Source organism: Myotis brandtii, unplaced genomic scaffold (assembly GCF_000412655.1).
Source record: "Myotis brandtii unplaced genomic scaffold, ASM41265v1 scaffold191, whole genome shotgun sequence".
Classification (NCBI taxonomy): domain Eukaryota; kingdom Metazoa; phylum Chordata; class Mammalia; order Chiroptera; family Vespertilionidae; genus Myotis; species Myotis brandtii.
The window spans coordinates 2,318,916-2,338,281 of NW_005357115.1; the positions used below are offsets into that span (position 1 = coordinate 2,318,916).

A 19,366-nucleotide genomic window follows, 5' to 3' on the forward strand; every position below is an offset into this window, starting at 1 on the left:
TACAAATGGGAGAAAAGCCCATGTTCACACAGCTACTAAGCCCATAAACTGGACCTGGGTTGGGTCCAGCATTTTTTACTCTAAAACCCATTCTTTGCCTGCATTTCCAGATCAGTCTCATTCACTTCTTGTTTCTACGTTGAAATCTTATCTGATAAGTCTTAACCACACAGAGACCATCTCACTGAGTTCTCTGCAACCACATTTCTGTTGGAATAGATTACCTTACTTGTCAATGTCATGGCACCAGCACAGTTTCAGCTCCTGTGAAACAGGGACCTACTACTTCCCCCATCACCCTATGTACTGCGATGGTTGTACGTTATGAGCTAACCATACCAAATTGTTATTACTGCCTAAAAATAATGTTTCTTCATCAGTCATATAGAGGAAATACACCCTTCATTAAAATAAGAAGTTACTGACCTCAGGCATCTGTCTGGAAATACCCTATTCATACCCCCCAAGGCAATTAAGTTGACAGGAAATCTGAAATGATTACTGCCATTGCAAGAAGTTAAAACAGTTTTGTTTTTTTAAAATTATAAATAGTGAAAATCTCAGATAACTTTGGCAAGACCAGGCAAATATACATGTTTCTATTACATGCTGACAGATCTTAAAAAAGAAAGAAAGAAAGAAATTGTAAGATATTTATCCAGATACTAGAGGCCATGTGCACAAATTTGTGCACAGGTGGGGTCCCTCGGCCTGGCCAGCGATAAGGGGCGATTGGGGCAGATTGGGGCCAGTCAGCGGGGGGCAGGGACCGTGGGAGGTTGGCTGGCCGCGGAAGGTTGGCTGTGGGAGTGCACTGATCACTAGGGGGCAGCTCCTACGTTGAATGTCTGCCCCCTGGTGGTCAGTGAGCAACATAGCGAACAGTTGTTCGGTCGCTTAGGCATATATATATATATATATATATATATATATATATATAACACATCATCAAATAGGTGAAAAGAGCAGTGCATCAAGTATGTAGGAGAGAAAGAATTGAACTGAGATAGACTGTGCACAAACTTGACCTATATCTAAACCAGGGGCATTATAAACATAAGGGTGTGAAAACAGAGGAAGCTAGGTGCTATGGAAAGCCAAGTGCTGCCAATGGTGACATCCTGACTTGCATATGATAAAGACATGTTCATTTTTACATGATAATCCTGCAGTAAGCTTATACTTGTGTGTTGTGTAAAAAACCTGAAGACCTTGAATTGGAAGATCTGGATGCAAGCCTGACAACATCTATCCAAATTAACTCTTAATCTCTATGAGCCTCATAAATTGCTCCCTTTATAAAATGGAAATGAATCATCCCATCCCAACTACCCTACGGAGTTAGGGAGGTTGCAGAAGAACATATATGAGAACATACTTGGTAAATCATGAAGCACTATATTACTATAAGGCTGAATTTTTAGAATTATTTGTCAATTACACAAATAACTGTAATTATTTGTTACCCTATTAGCTGTTTCAAAGATGTGTAGTTCTCCAACAAATGTTTTTTGAGGGCCTACTATGTACCAGTCCTATTCTAGGTGTCACAGGTATAGCAGTAAACACAGTAAAACTTCCTGCTTCCTGCGTACCTACTATGTGTCAAGCACAATGATGGAATAGAATATACACACACTGTTGTTGTGAAACTTATGGCTTAGATGGCAGCCTGGAGCCTGCCAAGTCTAAGGTGAATTATAATACAGCTAAGATAATGCTTAGAGGAGACACATAGCTCAGATTTGGGAGTCAGAAAGGCATCCTGAAGAAAGTACCACTTAAGCCAGAAAACAGAACACAGAATCGGGGGCAGGGTGGGTAATTTTCCCATTCTACTCTGCATTTTAGAGTATAGTGGTCCTGTCTGAGGGAGACATGTAAAACATAAGGGATCTAAAAATCATAGCACATGGTAAATAAGGAAATAACTAAAGATATTTAGCCTGGAATACTAAAGACAAACATAATTACCTAATTACAAATAAATTAAATTTATTTGATGTGATTTCAGGTAGCAAATTTCTATCAATAGACAAGTATAAATCTTCCTAAAATCCTTACTCCCACCTCTTCTATTTCCTCTGGGAATATCCTTCCCTCGGTACTTAACTAGCACCTCCTAACCTCCATTCCAACATTCTTTATCCCTCTTCCCTGCTTTATTTTTCTCCACAGCACATAACACCTTCTGATACATATATATTTACTTACCTATTATTTATTAATCTGCCAAGTCTCAAAATCATATGTCATGTGAAAGCGGGGATTTTATGTTTTGCTCATTGGTATATTTCAATTTCTAGAAGAATGTTTAGACCATAAATACTTATTGAATAAATGAATGAGAGTTGTCCAGAACATAAAATAGGTTGCCCCATAGAGCAGTTTATTTCTTACAGAAGGGCAATGGATAAAGAATAGAACCGGGTGGACCTATAACCTTTTTTTTTCTGATAAAAGGATACACACATCTAATTACTTCATTACCTCAAATAAGATGTGTAGACAACTCCGATCTTTTGTGTGTTCTTCTTACATTGGACCTAATCTTCAACTCTGAAAACTCTACTTAGCGATTCTAATTCTAATATGAATTGATATTCCATATCGACATAGACATAAACCCGTTTAGGATAGAAAAACATGCCAAAAATAGAACTTTTACAAGTTATAGTCAGAGTGTTAGCATGAAAGTAATTTACATTATCTAGGGCATTTCATTTAAGGTTATTCCCTCTGCTGTCTTTTCTGTCGTGCACATGATGAGACTGCCTTCCTGCAAGCCTGGTTTTCATTGGCTCCCCTTATCCTTTGACAACTGTTCTCCAGTCACCTGATTTTAAATATGGTGCCCTGGCCTGGGGGCAATGTTATCAGGAAATGATACACTGAGGACAAACAGGTTTTCTTTTCCTTAATTACTGATCTTCACAACATGCAGTCTCTCTTTTCTTCTTTGGGGCATGTATATATGTAGTATGCACAAAGTTGCCTTATCAAATAGTTACTGAATAGAGTATCAGAGAGGAAATTTACTTTTGAACAAAACATATTTGATTTCTCAGAAAAGGATACCGTCTCAGTGACAAGATTAAATTTATCTTGCAATTTCTAATTACATTGAAATACCAATACTTCTTACAGTTTCATTGTTAGCTTCCCTTTTCCCCACTATAGTTCATGCTAACAGTTTGGTATTAGTCTCAGTAATGATTGTAATGGTAGCAAACATTTCTATATTAACTATCATAGGAGCTAACATTTATGAAGATGCCTAGCACTGTTCTTGATATTTTATAAGCATGAAGTTATTTAACCTTTTACCAGCCCTTTGATTTAGGTACTAATATTGCCAATAATTCAGAGTCAAGGAAGCTGAAGGATAGAAGGGTTGAGTAAGTTTAGGCAGTTTGGTTTGCGAAGCCTGTGCTCATGGCCACAATGCTAGACCTTAAAACTTTCTATGGGTTTCCATTTGGATATGTGTTTGTAAAGCTTTGGATAACTATATATGCAAATAAGCTAAAATAATTGTCTCAGTCTATACTAAAAACCTTTATGGACAGAGGAAGACATGGTGGATGCCAGAAAGAAAATTATTATTTTCTTGGAGTCCTAAGAAATGTATTTAACTAAAGTGGTCAAGGTTAAAATATATGTTACTGTTTTTATTGTCTTAAATTTAAGTTATAAACATTTATTTAGGAAGCTATTTGTTGATATTTAGTGTCTTAGAGCAGCAGTTCTCAAACTATGTGGACCCCATTATGCTTTTTTAAAATTAGTGAGGATTCAAAAGAGCTTTTGCTTGTATGGGTTATATTTATAGATGTTTATTGCATTAGAAATTAAAACTAAGAATTTATTAAGTATTTAGTTATTAATTCAACAAAAATAACAATAATATACTCCTTACATGTTAACATAATATATGTTTATAAAAATAGCTACATTTTCCAAAACAAAAATTTAGTGAGAAAAATTATCTTGTTTTTTATACTTGCAAATATTTCAAATATTTGGCTTAAGAGAAGACCATTGGATTTTCATATATGTTTTCCCATTTAATCTATGGTAATATCACATACCTTGCAGTCTCTGGAAAACTCCAGTGTACACTTGTGAGAAAATGAGAATGAAAACATCAAATAATATATTCATATTTTGTGAAAATAGTACTAACCTTATAGACCTCCTGAAAGAGTCGTTGAGATGATCAGGGGTCCCCAGGTCACACTTTGAGAACTGCTGTTTTAGACTGACCAACTGGGAGAAAAACAAAATAAACCTTAGTGTTTCTTTAAGATAATTACATATGCCTTAGGTTCTCCTATTTCAGTTCCGTTTCCCCCCAGAACATTACAGTCTGTGATGCTGCAGTATTTGTAAAGAGTTTGGGAGAATTTCTCTCCTTTAAGAACATTTCTTCTATTCAAAATATAGTCAACAACCTTAACATATTCCCAGACTTGTTTTTATCTCTAATAACTTTTGTTTCAAAGCATGGAAATAAGTAAGTAGTGAGAAATTAAAAGTATTATTCATAAGTTAATTACAACATTTTGAGTTTTTTGTGGAATATTCTGGTTTTTTTTATGCAAGTGTAAGCTTCTCTTTCAAAAACTTTAACTTTTCTTATTCATCTATTCCTCATATTACCCACTTTGCAACAACCCATTTTCACTTGTCTTCATCAAAGGGGACCCTATAAAGCTCTGGGCTTGATCTGTAAAGCTGACTACTGTCTCAGTTCCTCAGGGCCACCAGACACTGATGTCCAGACCTCATTGCCTGACTGCGTTGGTAAAGAGGCTGAGTTCTGGATACCTTCTAGAGCCGATTTATTCATTTAGGGAAAGAGAAATAAAGTCTTGGCCTTATGAAACTGGCTTTCAGCTGGGGAGGACTGAAAATAAACAAAGATATACTCTAATGTTAGGTAGTAATGATCTCTAGAAAAAAGTTAACCAAGTTGTGGGATAGAGAATGACAAAGAAGGGGTTTCGGAAAGGTGGTGAGAGAAGGCCTCCCTTAGCAGGCAACATTTGCCCAGAGCTCTGGAAAAGTAAGAGAGAAGCCTATATCTGGGGCAAGAGCAGTCCTAGCAGAGGCCATAGAAAATGCTAGTTCCCTAAGGTAAGAAGAAACTTGGCTTATTTGCAGTTGAGGCAACAGCAGGAGCCAGTGTGGCTAGAGCCAAATGAACAAGTGGTAGAGATATAAGAACTGAGAGGTTGCTACAATTTATTCTAGGAGTGCCAGAAGCTACTTGAAAGTTTTGAGTAGAAGAGTGTCATGTTTAAAGAGGATCACTCCCAGTACACTTCCATCAGCCTAGGGGAGTGATGAAAGCAGAGAGACCAGTAGGTAGAAAGTGGCAAGTGGCTTTCACTGGGATCATTTTGGATGGTAGAGACCACAGTATTAGCTAATGGGTCAAAAATGGGATATATGAAAGAGAAAGTCACCAAGGAGTGGATTTTTCTATTGAGCAATTGGGTGGGCGTACTTGCCATTTACTAAGACAGGGAATCCAGGGGACAGAAATAACATGTTTTGTTTTGAATGTATTAAGTTTGAGATGCCTAGTACATATCCAAGTAGGGATATGGACTTCTCAGTTAAGCATATGAGTTTGGAACTCAGAGTTGTAGCTTGAGATAAAAATGTGAGCTTTACTGGCACAGGGATGCTCATTAAAAGCTTTTTTTCCTCAAAAAATTAAAAATGGAACTTCTGTTTGACTCAGCAATCCCACTTCTGGAATATATCCTAAAAAAACCAAAACACCGATCAGAAAGAATATATGCACCCCTATGTTCATAACAGCATTATTTACAATAGCTAAGATTTGGAAACAGCCCAAGTGCCCATCAGTAGATGAATGGATAAAAAAAGCTGTGGAACATTTACAGTATGAAATACTATACAGCTGTAAAAAAGAGGGATTTCTTACCCTTTGGGACAGCATAGATGGACCTGGAAAATATTATACTAAGTGAAATAAGCCAATCTGAGAAAGACAAATATCACATGATCCCACTTATTTGTGGAACCCAATGAGCAAAGTAAATTGACCAACAAAGTAAGACCCAACGCATGGAGGCATGGAACAGACTAACATACCTCGATGTGGGTTTACGGGGACTAGAAGAGATAAACCAAAGAACTTAAATAATTATATGTATAGCCCATGGACACTGGCAATAGGTTAGTGAAGACCTGGGAGTGTGTGGGTAGGGGCTGAGAAGAGGGGAGTAAAAGCAGGGTAAATGGGAAATATCTATAATATTATCAACAATAAAAATATATTAAAAAACAAAACCAAAAACCATGGTACTAGGTGAAATAAAATATGGAGCAAAAGTGGACATAAGAGGAGATGGGTCCGAGGAGTGAGCCCAAGGCACTCCTACACTAGTATTTAAGACTGAGAATAGAGGAAGGCCCAGAGAAAGAAGCCATAAAAGTAGCCATTGACTTAGAAGGAAAGCAAGGAGAGTATCATGTCCTGGGAGCATCTAAACACAAAAGTTTAGAAAAGTAGATAGTAGGCACACTAGCTGACAGTCTCCTTGCTCCTGAGTACCTGGAGCCTCGTCCCACCTACATTCCTTTCTGCATAACAGGTTCTATACCCAAGGGTTCACCTTAAATGTTCTGTTCTTTATTTTGTTCTTACTAGTATTCACTTCCTAGACCAGGGGTGGGCAAACTTTTTGACTCGAGGGCCACAATGGGTTCTTAAACTGGACCGGAGGGCCGGAACAAAAGCATGGATGGAGTGTTTGTGTGAACTAATATAAATTCAAAGTAAACATCATTACATAAAAGGGTATGGTCTTTTTTTTTTAGTTTTATTCATTTGAAACGGGCCGTAGTTTGCCCACAGCTGTCCTAGACTGTTCTTATCCTGGGCCATAGCATGCTTTTGATGTCAAAGACCAGGATCCTTGCCCCATATCCATTCAAAGTCCATCCTTGCTCTAGCATAACATTTCACAAATAAATTTACTAATAAACAAGCACCATATTTATCAACTAGAAGCAAATCAGTTTGCTGTATTCAACTAAAACAAAAGATACAACACAATACATAAAGACAATAAGGTAATTGTTCAGTAGTTACTTTCTGGAACATTAAATTAACTGGACCTTTTTCATATTTGTGAGAAAATAGTTAATAGTTAATGCTCATAATAATATCCTAAATTAATACATGGTCCCCAAAGCCTTCTTAGTCATTAAAGAAAAACTAATTACAGTGAGTATCCTTTAGGGTTAAGCATAATGCTACCTCATGTTCCAGTTCTTCCAGAATTAGAAATTAATGTGTGGTCGTATACTAGAATAATTGATTGAGCATAAAATAATATTTTCTAAACACAGCCAATAGGAGAATTTATTGGACTTGAATCAGCAGAAAGGAGAGACAGGAGACGTTTCTGTCCTGGGTTGTATATTGCTGTAGACTGTCAATGTCAACAAAAGAACATAGGTGAGGGTTCAGATCACAGTCTTTGCAGAGTAGTGGAATCGGTCTGGCTGAGCAGTGCATGTTTTAAGGCAGAAGTTGTCAGGAGAGTCTATAGACAGTAAAAGAAAAAAAAGAAGTTAGGAGGAGGTGAGATATCATAATGTGAGGAGTACACTGTGGGTCAGATTCAGTTCACATGGGTCAGCCCTGAGGCCTCATATCCTGGTGGGAAATTAATGACATAAAAGAAATGACAGCATAAGGAATGGTTCTAAGGTTCCACTAGCAGACTCAGAAAGTGTAATTGTCACACATGTGAATGCTTTAAATGCTCCCCTGCAGTTGTCCTTTACGGGTAGGCAACTATCTCTGGGCAAACCAGGGAAAATGGAGAGGTCCCTAAGAAACTAGAATTTGCCTGGAATACTGCAGATTTAGTGACTCCTCTGGCTCTAGACATAAAGGGGAAGAAGTTGAGAAAAAGTCGATTCTTAACTTTCATGCGAATGCTGCTTTTCATTCATTTGAAAATTCATCTTTACTGCAGTTCTACTAGGTTGGTCTGTAGAGAGAGACAGAGGTGAATACATCAAAATCTTTTCCTTCTGGGAAAAGAGAAGGATAAATGGGCAAGCCAGCAAATTCAATACAGAGACATGGTCTGGGTGTTGTTATGTAGGGAGGAGATGGCTGGCTCTGCACAGAGAGGAAAAAAAGATGAGGATCAAGTAGGGATTTCAAGAGAAGTTGATGGCTAAACTGATTCTTAAAGGACCACTAGAAGTTTTCTTGGAAGGTGATACAGGAGGAAGCAGTAACAAAAAAACAACAGTGGCATAAGAGATCAAGTTGCATCCTGGGGTGTGAAAGAACTTTGATGTGTTTAGAATGCTTACTGCATATGGGAAAGTGGTGTGAAATAAGGCCTGAGAAATAAAGACTACATCAATACAAATTTGGGGTTTTAATTGAGGAGTCAAAAAACAAACAAACAAACAAAAAAACACACATCAAAAGGATTTAGGTTGTCACTAATTTTATGTGGTCATTGACGTAGCTGGGGCTTTGGTTCTTAAATCCCTCCAAAGATTTATGAGGTTTGAACAGAAGACCTTAATTCGCAGAGTGATTTTCCTCAACACACAATTTAGCTAGTAATGGCCACTCCAGGAGCTAACTTTCAGAGTTCAGACAGGGAATGAAACCTCTTTATCATCCCTAGACTAGATGGTCCAATCATTCCTTTAATGAGTTTTATTGATTACTTCCTATGAATAAAGGACTTTAATGTCTTTTCTAAACCCATGAATGAAAACCTCTCAAAAGTGGGGCACTCACTTAGAGGCTGGAACCTCCAATATTAATTCTGTCCTAATGTATCAAGAAGAACAGAGTTTCTTATGGGATATGTATACTTCTCTCCAGGGAAGCTAACTGGGATAGAGGACATACAATGTTCCCTTGATCTCTGAGCATCTAGGAATAGTCCTCACCCATTTTCGATTTTCTAATATAATTAACTTTCCATTTATCTATCGTGTTCACTCCATTTCCTATAGCACCAAAGCTAATGCCTACTGCATATTAAGTACACATTAAATATCAGAAGAGGTGAGTGAACCAGTAAATCAATGAATAAAAATTATCAGACTATTTTCTCTGATATTGGGTGCATTTTATCTATAGCAAACAATATTAGCAATGACAGTATCAGGCATTATGTGTAACATTCAAAGTTTTAAAACATATAATAATACTATTTTCTCTGAAAACAGAGAGAGCTCATTAAATAAATACATGAATTTCTTACACAGCATGATCTTTTTACCCTGTTTTTAATAGTCTGGAATACCAGAGAGTGTAAAGAAAATGTGAGGTTTCTGTTATCTTAAAAGATACAGACCTTGTGACATAGTCCTAGATTGAGAGCTAAGTTTTGTAGCTCTCTGGTCTTAGAACCTCAGACTACATGGGAGTAGGTCAACTCAATCTTCTCTGTCTAGAGTTGTTTATCTGTAACATGATCCATCTGCTTCTCTCCTCCAGCCCACTGCCTATTTCTTTGTCCCACATTATTGAAAAGACGACAATTTCTTGCCACTTAAACAATATTTCATCAACGATACTTCCACTTTTCAGGCACTACCCAAATGCAAAAGGCTCTTGACCTTTTGCTGGAGGAAAAAAAGGGGTGGGTTGGCATGGAAAGCTTTCCTTCCTCTGGCTGAAGATGAACTTAACTGCATTTTTCTCTGTTCTGTACACTTAAGCCACATGAGTAATTTGCCCTTGAGTTGAACTGCTGAATTTCAATAAAGATGTGTGTGTGTGTGTGTGTGTGTGTGTGTGTGTGTGTGTGTAAGCCTGTGCATGTGTGTGTATAGGGAACGATTTGGTCAACATGGGAACTGAATACAAAGACATTGGTTAATAAAGTTTCAAAGGACCCAAAAATGCTCAGTAAATGTCTATTTCTGAGTTACTAGTAGAATACCTTGATATGCCATAGCAAGTTTCCAGAATAGTCGTGACACTGTACTTTTGAGGAGCTATTTGGATTGCAGCTCAGGAAAGGCCAGAGATGATCACAATGTATTAAGAACTTCTCCAAAAAAATGCTACGTTAAATTTAGATTTTAAAATATAAAAATGGTAAGTTAAATATAATTATATTTATGTGGGACATGACCTTGTTAGTATTCCAGACTGCCTCCTTTGGCCACATGTTTTGGCATCAAATTGTCAAAATCCTGTGATACAGTTTCTGGAGTTTTACTTGCTCTTTTCCCGCTGTTGATTAATTTTCTTTGAGCAACTATTTCTTTGTTCTGCATTTTCTATGCAGTCATACCTTGGTCGGGGATGATAGTCACTCCCCTACCCAGTTTTTATAATCACTACACACATGCTTGCTCGCTCGCTCTCTTACTTGCACACAAAAACCATTACCATTTTTCTGAAAAACAAAACCAGCCACCTGCTTGCGGCAGTTCTATTTGTCATCGTGAAGACAACTGTTATTTGAGCCATAATCAGCAGAGTACTGGGCTGAACCAAGTGTCTTCCCTGTTTACATATTGCTGAGGCCAACTCAACTCAATATGACCTTGACAGAGCCAAACCCTTCCAACAAATTGCAAGACGCAGTCATCTTTGTCTCTCTACATCCAAGCATTAATTAAAGAACTACTTAAAGCTACCAAGTCAAATGGACTATCCATTTAAATCCTGTAATTTAAGTGGGGAAAAAGCTGAAGTAGTTCTTTTCATTGAAAAAGTCTCATAAAAATAGAGTGCACTTCTTTCTCCATTTCAAAAGATCACTTTTTGTTTCATTCCAAAGGATCTCAGAGAGGCAAGATTTCAGTGATTTTTATATTTCAATAAACTTTCTGAAGGAAATTTAGATCCATTTCACTGAGTGTTGCATTTCATTATTCACCAACTAATTTTAAACTTCAGGAAAACTTTCATGCTTCATCAATTCAGACCTCTAATTCAGAATGTGCAAACATTTACACGTGTGGTTACTGCTGAATAAACATTTAAAATATATTTGACTGAATTTAGGGGGCCCTTTTTGGTGGGAATTCAATTCTAAATTAATATTTTTAAAAATAAATATTCAAAAGATGTCAGAATTTGTGGGCTTTTTTGTATTTTATTTAACTTATAAATTTAAAATTACATTTTTGACTATTTTATGTTTAAGCATATAGTCACAATAAATTTATTTTTACAATAGAACCTGAATCCTAAATTCATACTATTTATCTTCTGATCATAAATGTTCTCAGGCTGAGGGAAATCAATGTTCTTTAAACTCATAAAAATCTCTCTGTCACCGGGCTGAGTACCACTTTTTTTTTCCTCAAGGTATTCTGATACAGAGATAATAGTGATATATGCATCATACATTCTACAAATGAGCAAACAAATATTTTTCTCATCTTGCTCAAAAATAGAAAATAATTCAGGGTCAATAAGTAGGAGTTTCTTATTCTTATCACTGAAAACACTGGCTTTATTTCTAATTGAGAAAATCACTAAAATGTTAATAGTAAATGCGTGTTTCCATCTCAGCTTTGATTAGAAGTTGTTTTGGCATCCTAACACTTCTGGATATGTAGAAAACATTTTAAAAATCATTACTTGAAACATGCATCAGTCTAAGAACTTATATGCATATATGCATATTGTCTGGACACAGACAATAGTGTGGTCAGGGCCTGGGGAGGGGTGTGAGCAGGGTGGAGGGAGTCAATGGGAATATCTGTAATACTTTCAACAATAAAGATAAATTTTAAAAAATCATTACTATTAGCAGAAACATACAAGCCCATTGGATATCCCTTGCCTCCTTTATCTCGTCATAGTGGTCCATTTAGTAGCGGTGTCACTTCATATCCTCAGTCCCCACCCACACAGCAGTAATTAATATCCTGGGGCAATGTCTTCCTGATGCCACAATCTGTTGATGTAGCTATGAACATCGACTGAGAGCCTATGATAAGTTTTCCACAGTGACTTGATTTTACTGAAGAATGGGAGAAAACAGGACAAGGAAAGACCATAAGGTCAAAGCTGCATATTTTATTGTTGTTTTTTCTGATTAGATTCTGACTTTCTTTGGACTACAATAGCATTTATTCTTAGGACTAAAACAACAACAATAACAAAAAACAACACCTTGGGAAACACTGAAAGAGAAGCCAAATGTTATTCTCTTCCCCAAATGAACTTCTTTTGCCATCAAAGGTTAGGCTGCCCTAACCTGGCTTTGAAGCAAGAGCTTGAGTGTGTCAGTTGAATCCTAACCAACAAGTCTTGTTGGGTGATGGACACAGAGACATAATTTTTCAAGTTGTACTGGGTGCACTGACCACTCTAAAATCCACCTGTTTTCCAAGTCCACATCTTGTCATGAATGTATGAGCTCAGTGACATGCTAAAAGATGGAGGCCAGGACACACCATCTAATCTTACATTTTGAAGAGATTTGTGAGTGTCTATAACTGCATCGATGTTTACACACAAGTGCTTAAAAATATGAGATGACAACCAAAACCTTTTAATTATGGCGATATGTTTTTGGTGGGAGGGGGAGAGAGGGGTGCATTTTTGACCCTTAGATACAACTGTGTCAGAAAAACCGGGCATCATTCAGAGTCATTTTCTAAAAGGAAGCAAATGTTCGTGTGTGTGTGTGTGTGTGTGTGTGTGTGTGTGTGTGTGTTTACACATGCTCATAGGCACTTTAGTATTGTAAAGAACATGAGTTGTCATGGGGAGGAATGGATATAACAAAGGGCAATTCATTGGTTCTGAAATATACATATCTTTTCAAGGTTTTCAGCTTTGAATGTCACCCCTTACACCAATGAATGCCATATTTATTTGTGAGCACCATAGTGTTGGGGAAAGAAGGCAAAATAGGCCATGAATTCAGTCATACCGGGGCTTAAATCCCTGCCATATGTTACCTGGTGTGATTTTTTTCAAAATTATTTAATCTGCTTGACATTTACTTTCTTTATTCCTAAAAATGAATAAGGAATGCCACCTTTCCTGCAGGATTGTTGTACATTTCAAAAAGATAACATTTGTAGAGCATCTAGCAGTGTGTTTGTAAAGAATAGCAGTCAGTATCTCTTAGCTTTTTCTCCTTTCTCCACAGAAAACTATAGCTTGATTTGAGTTACTAGAATCGCACATTGCAGAGAATTACCATAATCTTTACCACTGGGCTCACAGGTAGGAGGAGAAAGTAAAATAATATTTTTATTACTAAAAATATACCCGTGGAAAATGGATGGTTCATAAGTCTTAACCCCTGCAGACAAGTTGTTTTTACCTGCTGTGCAGTGGGATCCCATCTCTACTCCTTCACATCTCTACTCCTTTACAGCTCTACTCCTTTCTGTCTCTCTCAAAAGTCAGAGAATCCCTTGCCTGAAAGAGGAAATCGGGTTTCTGATTCTTCCACAGCCTTTAGGTTAGCAATTTCTGAACCAGGACTATAGTTTTATATTAGAATTTCATGGTTGAAAGCGATATTACAACAGAGTGTTTCAAATTTTATGACACATTGGAATCACTTGAGAAGCTTAATAAAGATAGGGAGTCAGGACCCATTCCCAAAGATTCTCATTCTGGAATCATTCTCTCATTCTCAAGCTCCTGCAATTTTTAAAAACAAATATCCCAAGTATCTCTGACTCAGTTAACTGCACCCACATGAGTGCAGCTGCCTTCCAGGCTCTTTAAGTCAAGGTTCCACTGGTGCAGGGTCATTCGTGGCTTCTGATTCAGTGCACAACTCCCAGGGAAGGTTCCAGTTTCATAGGGCCTAAAGCTTATACAATTTGGGGGCCTGCTTTAACAAAACAAACAAACAGGCGATATCTTACTTTTGTAAATTTTGCCAAAGCATGTGATCATGGGAACACATTGCAGGACTTCTCCCAGGGCCTTGGGGATGGAGGAAGCTGTGAATAGGAGGGTCCTAAACATAAGCTCCCTTCGCTTCTCAGTACATCCACTTCTGGGTAACAATTCATCCTTGTAATTGCCTCTGTTTCACACAATGAAGGAATTGAAGCACAGAGGCTTTGAGCAACTCGCTGTGGTCACACAGCTAGTGAGCTAGTAAGAGGCAGACCTGGGATTTAAATCCAGGCAGTCTGGCCTTAGCTGGTTTGGCTCAGTGGATAGAGTGTTGGCTTATGGATTGAAGGGTCCCAGGTTCAATTCTGGTCAAGGGCACATGCTCAGGTTGTGGGCTCGATTCCCAGTAGGGGGTGTGCAGGAGGCAGCCGATCAATGATTCTCTCTCATCATTGATATTTCTATCTCTCTCTCCCTTTCCCGTTCTCTCTGAAATCAATACAAATATATTTAAAAATAAATAAATCCAGGCAATCTGTCTCCAGAGCCTTCCTTCTGTTTACCATGGCAACACAATGTCTCTTATAGATACTTCCTGTTTTCAGAAAGTCATAGAGAGACCATGCTTCTCCTTATTTCTATCACAGGAGCCACAGTTACACTCTTACTGAATGAGATAAAGTGCGGATGACAATAGATAAAAAGATATAATGATTAGTTGAATATTTTTGTATTATTAGTGACTATTAAGTGACTCTATTTAGTTAGATATTTTTATATTTTAAAATCTAAATTTAAAATACAAAATCCATCACTCAAGACTCTGGGTGATTAAAAGTAAAAGACAATACATCTCTTCCCCCTGGAAGCTTATAATCTAATAAACCAAGGGTGTGTATAGATGGGGAGGATGGGTGAAATAGCCATGAACTTATGAGCAGCATGAGGAAAAATATGAACTTTCAGAAAGGAGAGAAAGCCTAGTCCTAACCACAGGAGAATAAGCGCATTAAACAAAAACAAAACCAATGAAAAACATTACAGACTGCTAATCATCTAGCATACTATTCCGTTAGTAACAGATCCCTCAGATTTAACTGCTTGGAATAAGCAGGAAAGTGTGGCCACATGACTAAGTTCTGTCTGACGAGATGGAAACAGAAGTGTTGCATGACAACTTCCAGAAAACCTTTTTAAAAGACAGCTGCCAGGCCTCCTTTCTCCCTTTCTCTTCCCCCTTCTCCTTTCGCTGGCTCGAATGCAGGCTGATGACTGGAATCTGAGCAGCCTTCATGATCCAAGCAACACAGTACACTGAGGATGACATAGCCTCAAGATAGATAGAAAGGATCCTACTGATCATAAAGCCACCCCATCAACCCTGGGCCCCTCATCTCCAGCGAGAGAGAGAGAGAGAGAGAGAGAGAGAATAGACCACTAGCTTACTTAAGAAATATTTATTTTGGGTTTTGTCATTTGAAGCTGCCCTTAATCCTAACTGATAAAAACCTTTCTTGAGAATGTTGTCACTTGAGTTAGCAGGGCAGAGGGAGAGGAGGCTGAGGCCTGCATTTGGGGCTCAAGTGAACAACCAGAGGCAGTATTCAAAGGATTCGATGTGGGCCATGAACACAAGAGAGCTGGTGTGTAGTCATTTTAGATTCTATCCATTAGGGCCACCTGACATATGATGGGACCTTGGCAGAGAGATGCTGAAGATGGGAGGGGAAGTCAGAGAAAAATGCAATGTCACTTGCACCTTGGGAACGACCATTTAATGTATTCACCGCTGGGAGCTCTTAAGAATCCAAGACAGTTCCAATGAGAATAAGTTAGCCACCTGTTCGCCTATGAGAAGTGATCGTACTAAACAATGAGTGAGAACTTTCTGGCACTTTCCTATTTCTACTCCTTCTCTCCCCGCCCTCCAACTCAGCTTTAATTGGATTAGCAAAAATAGGGGAGGGGGAGTGGAAGCAGGCAGGCAAGGAGAGAACAGACTCCTTTCTTGCCACCATCCCCCCTCCAGCCCTCACCCTGCAAGTCATCAGCCTGCAGCCAACCTCTGCAAGTCCAGGGAAAAAAGGCTCAAGGTTATATCAAATGAAACTGCTCATTATATGGGACTAGGCATTCTGCTTTCTGAATTGGGGTTAATATCTTACAATGATCGCAGAGTTTCTACTAACAATTACCGTTTATCACTTACTGTCCAGGTTTGTATTGAGGTTGAAAGGAACAGTGGGAGGAAAAACAATGTTGCTTTGATGACCATTCCCTTTAAGTCCCGCTTGTTCAAAATACAGTTACTTTTAAATATGAGGGAATAGTAAGCAAACGATGAGGCAAGCGATATATTTGTCTCAATTTAGTCATCACCCCTATTTATTTCAGGAATCACTGTTGTCTTTTTGCTCTGATTTCTCCCATCAAAGGAACACATATAATGAACAGTTCTTTTTTTTTTAAATTGAATACTCTTAACTACACTGTTAGTGACTAAAACTGTTGCTCTCTCTCTAGAATAATTGTCACATAAAAGAGATGCCCAGGAAAATAATCTCAATAAAAAATAATTCCACCAATGCTAGAATTTCTAGCAAAAGGGAGAAGACATTTTATATAGAGAACCTTTCTGGCAATGCTCAAAAAATACTATGTAGAAGATTTTGCATAAGATCTGAGCATATCAGACATTCAGTATTTGTTGAACAGATCAATTGATAAATAAATTGCTCTTATACAAATGACGTAGTTAGTGGTTGTAATGCAAATGCAAACATCTGGGACATGGAGGAAGTTGGTGCAGGGTGGGAAGCAAATGACATTATAGGAAAAGAGGAAACAGTGTGGATGTTTGATCACAGGTGCAAAATCAACCCATTCATGCTTGGAGAGCCAATACTAGTTAGGAAAAATCGGCCACACTGTAAAACAATTATTTGGGAGGGATTAATATTAAATAAACTATCAAAGCACTCTCTCTCAGAAAGAGAAAAATCTGTTTCTCTTAAATGAATACATTAATTCAAGTATTAGAGAAAGAATCAACTGCCCAATAATTACTTATAAAGTCCTGTTAAGTAATCAATACAGTGGAAAATGACATAGACTCTAAATAGGCCTCAGTCCTATATCCAATACTTGACATTTTAATGTGAATAATTAGCAGCCAAACATTTTACGTATTTCTCCTCATCAATTGCAGTTTTGGTTATTTCATAAACTTCATAGTTTTACAGGTAGAAATATTTCAGAATGTTTCACTAATGTTCATTTCCAATTTTGCTCAGTGTAATTCTTTACCTGCTGGAAAAGTATTCTTACTATAAGTGCTTTGCTTGATAATTTCTTTATTACATGATGATGACATAGTATAAATAACATATGACTCTTGTTAGCATTATATACATATTTAATGTGTGTTTACATGGTATTACATTCTTTTCTGTTGTCTATATTTATGCATTTTCACTTTGTATAGAACTGCTATCTTCATTTTATAAGTTCTTTAAAATTTAGTGGCTATTTTCTCATAACTCAGCTCAATATCATTTCCTTAAGAAAATGTTTCCTGATCACCCAGACCAGCTCAGGCCCCTTGCTTTATATCCCGTATTTCTAGAAATGCACTTAGTATAACTTAAGTGAAAATTGTAATGAGTGTAATTCCTGTTTAATAACTAGTTCTGTACTGTGGTATAAGCTCATGGAGGGCAGAGAATGTTCACTCTGGTGTTCCCAGAATCAACTATAGTACCTTGTGAAAAGTAGGTACACCTAAAATATTACCTGTCCCACATGAGGTGCTCAATAAGTGACTACTTGAATGAGTGAACTTGAAAAATAATAACTGAAAACCTACTTTGTGCTTCCCGTAACTGTACAAATTACACAATAACCATCATTTGATTTGGAGCCATTTTTCTTGGCCAACAGCCAGTATTCCTCATCTGAAATTGTGAATTTCATACTCTAGGCCTCTTAAGGGTGAATTCTCCTTTATTCATTAAACTAGAGGCCCGGTGCTTGAAATTCATGCACGGAGTGTGTGTGGGGTGTGTGTGTGTGTGTGTGTGTGTCCCTCAGCCCAGCATGCACACTCTCCAATCTGGGATCCCTCTCACAATCCAGGACTGCTGGCTACCAACAGCTTCTGCCTGCCAGCCTGATCACTCCCTAACTGCTCCCCTGCCAGCCTGATCGATACCTAACTGCTCCCTTGCCAGCCTGGTCACCCCCAACTGCCCTCCCCTGCCGGCCCGATTGCCCCTAACTGCCCTCCCCTGCCGGCTTGGTCCCCAACAACTGCCCTCCCCTGCCGGCCATCTTGTGGTGGCCATCTTTGATCACGTGTGGGTGGCCATCTTTTGTGTTGGAATGATGGTCAATTTGCATATTACCTCTTTATTAAATAGGATAAGTATTTGTTTCACTGGTTGTGTCTGAATTTATCTTTGGAATTTTACATTCCTTTGATTACTTGCTACATTCCAGATAATCAGATAAATCTAAACATTTGAGTTGGAAGTGCCCTTAACTCTTTTGTAATAAAACAATCCTTCAGTAACTCATCTGAAAATTAGTTGTCTGACACTCTTTGAACACTTTTAATCAACCTAAAGAAACTCACTTCTTTCCAAGGAAGCCCAACCCGGTGCTGCATCTCTCAAATTATTGCAAAGTTCTTATGTTCTGAACTCTTCCATCCCACTCCAACAAAACCCTCAACTTTCATATGGTGGACTTTTCTGTTTTGGAAGGAGGCTCTTATGCCTTCTCAAAGAAATTTAAACATTCATGTCTCCTTTGCCTTTTGTCATGGAAGTTCTTCACAGATGTCTTGCCTTACTGGTCATTTCTATTTTATTAACTCTTTTAAAATGTGGTGTCTAACATGAGTACAGTGTTCCCAGATGATCAATTTAATGCTATGAACAAGTTTTGTATTATATGAGCTTCATAAGAATCCCAGGATTCAATATTAACTCACTGGCAGTTTGTGCCGACATCACAGGGCAGGATAAAAGCACAATTTTCATTAGTTAGACTTTGCCCGATGCCACAAAAAAAAAAATGAATACCCCAATAATTGGTGGAGGCACAGTTATATTTTATTAATTCATTTCCTTTCACAAATGTCAATGATAATGAACCAATCAACCATTACTTTGAATTGCTCTAAATGTCTGCTCCATTGTCTCCACCTTAACAGGCTGGTGATATGAAACAATAGAATTGTTTATGCTACAGATTTTTAAACAACTATCAACAAATATATTCAAAGATTGTCTGCCAAGAAAATATGCTATGATACAAGGGAAATAATATAGACTGTGAAAGAGAGTACTGATGTCTTCCATTTCAGCCTGAATATCACATATGGCAGAATTTATTTCAGCATATTCAGATCTGGATGCTTAATAAGGTTATGTACCCTGAACATAATTTTGCCATAGATAATAAGATATATCCTTGTTTATAACAAATAATTCTCAT

General features: G+C 37.7%; 1 protein-coding gene across 4 annotated transcripts in view; it reads right to left on the minus strand.

Annotated features, from left to right (window-relative positions):
* Positions 1-19,366, minus strand: part of SLC8A1 (solute carrier family 8 (sodium/calcium exchanger), member 1) — a 355,239-nt gene that overhangs the window by 320,808 nt on the left and 15,065 nt on the right. For 2 of the 4 annotated variants that reach the window (XM_014538444.1, XM_014538441.1), the window contains exon 2: positions 4,187-4,269. The exons of the other annotated variants lie outside the window; for them this stretch is intronic. The gene's annotated coding sequence lies outside the window, so the exon portion shown is untranslated. The remainder of the gene's footprint in view (positions 1-4,186; positions 4,270-19,366) is intronic. 4 annotated transcript variants of the gene reach the window in all.